Source organism: Montipora capricornis, chromosome 3, assembly GCF_036669925.1.
Source record: "Montipora capricornis isolate CH-2021 chromosome 3, ASM3666992v2, whole genome shotgun sequence".
Taxonomy (NCBI): domain Eukaryota; kingdom Metazoa; phylum Cnidaria; class Anthozoa; order Scleractinia; family Acroporidae; genus Montipora; species Montipora capricornis.
Window position 1 is genome coordinate 37,717,444 of NC_090885.1, and position 2,500 is coordinate 37,719,943.

The following is a 2,500-nucleotide window of genomic DNA, read 5'->3' on the forward strand; positions in this document are numbered from 1 at the left end:
TCATTTTGGAAATAGCAGCTACTTTATTATTCATCTGCGTCACAAGTTTTCACTGATTTTGGGCCTCATTTTGTTGAAACTCAAGCACTCTTCCAACAGGCCTGTGAACCCTCCCTACTTACAGAGCAATACTAAAAAACTTCTCCCATATCACATTTGAACCTTAAGCTCGAAAATTCAATACACAACATGATATCATAATTCACAAAGGCAGAAAATACCACAGAATCCTTTTCCAGCGAAAATTTTATTGAAACAAACAACATATTTTCTCTTAGAGGTGAAAACCTCTTCCTATTTCATTGCATGTGTGAAGACAAGAAACTCAATTGTGTCAAATTACCATTTACTTCAGGTAAATACTGCTCACTTTGATTTCGTCTCGACGGGCAATAGATTGTTGTCGAAGTCCAGTACTCGTCGCTTTTGAGATTCATGCCTAGTTTATCCAACTGACTTTCCATTATTGAGCTCCATAAGGGTATATTTTGTTTAAGGATCCACTAAAACGCCATTCGCGTTGCATGACTTTCGACGCCACTGGAGGCTAAGTTGATGATTCTACTGTGTCCACCAGAGAAATCTACGCATTTCCACTACCCTCTCGATCCTAAGAAAATACGTGCAGAAGGCTCTATGCACAAAGGCACCACTCACCCGGGTAGTAACAGGCAAGACTTTTACTGACACGGAAAAAAATACTAAAACGGAAATCTACCTGTTTTCCGACTGGGTTCCCATAGGGCAACCCAGTAATAATCTTTATTGCCAAACTTGGAAAGAAATAAACGAAAGGTTAACAGTGGAGTGAAATCGAAAATCATATTAAGACTCATTGTCAAAAGATCTGGATAGTAGCAGGCATATCGATATTTTTAGAAACAACCCTACACTTTTTAAATTAAAAACATGTTTCGACAGAAACTTCTGTCATCTTCAGTTTAAATTACAAAGTACAGAGTTGAGTATGACAATGTAAAAAATTACAAAGACAGTTTTAAATTAACATGATAAAGTTGATGATTAATTGTAGGTTTCTCCCACTGAATATGAATCGCTTCTTTATCTTGAGTTGGAAGGTGGTAGAAGCGTGATTAAGGATGCTGAAACAGTCATTAGAGCACAAAGTGCGGCAATGCTCAGAATTCTGTAAATGTTTAAAAACGTGGGAGGTCCTATCACTGAAAGTGTGCTCACATAGGCGCGTGGAAAAATGCCGGGTAGTTTCACCGACATAGCAGGCACTACAGCCCGCACACAAAAACTTGTATACCACACCCGCATGGAGCCCACGAGGGACAAGATGTTTCACACTGAACATGATGCTGATTTTAAAGGATGAGAAAACTAAGTTAATATCAATATTATTGCAATCACGTTTGGAAAAATGGCGAATCTTTTTCTGTGTGATAAAAGAGAAAGGACCAATGTAAGGTAATTTAAAGTAAAAGGTATGTGTAGTGTCAGAGACGGAAGCCAGGGGATTACAGCCATGGCGAGTAAGTGTGAGGTAGCGATTAATAATGTTTTCAACTAGATGGTCTGGAAAAAGATTCTTCTGAAGGATTTTGGTAAGTTTCGTGATGTCCTCGTGAAAACCCAACCAAGTGTTGTTGATCTTGTAGGCTCTCTCAACAAGTGTGTGGATGAGACCCAGTTTGTAGGAACGCGATGTGAAACTAAAGTAATTAGTCAAAAGGCCCGTGAAGGTTTTCTTTTTTTTATTTATTTATTTATTTTTTATTTACTGCATTACATTACTTACACTAAATACTACTTACTCTATTAACAATACTAGCGACTTTAAGATCCACTACAGCGAGGCTCTGTTATGGCTGAGGCAACCGAAAGAGACTGGGCCAACTACGCCGTCTCCTGCCAAACTCAAATTGATTAAGTTTTGTGCAGTACGGTGAAGTCAAACTCGATGTAAACAAATGAAACTCTGCTCCAATTTTTTTGGTTGTGGTATGTTTGTTTAGAAAAAAATGGTGTCTTGGAAAGAATTAAGAGAGCTTATAATGCTCTCTTATGACGTGAATGTCCTCGATGACGCCGAATTTCTTTTACTCTACGACCTTTACAACCCACGAAACCTGGACTTGCCGTGTGAGTTGTCTCCACATTTCGACCTCCAAAACCTGACCGAAGATGAATGTTTGTCCGAATTTCGGTTCAAGAAAGCTGACATCTCAGGACTTTCTCAGGCTTTACGGATTCCTGATGTTATAAGTTGTCACCGAGGGACAATTTGTGATGGAACTGAAGGATTGTATATGCTTTTGAAGAGGTTGTGTTACCCTTGCCGACACAGTGACATGGTCCACTTGTTTGCTAAACCCTTTCCTGTACTTTGCATGATAACAAATCAAGTTTTGGATTCTATCTATTAAGTTCACAGCCATCGCATTCTGGAGTGGAATCATCAGCTGCTAAGCCAAGTTAATCTTGAAAGATTTGCCCAAGTGGTTCACCGAAAAGGAGGTCCACTTAATAACTG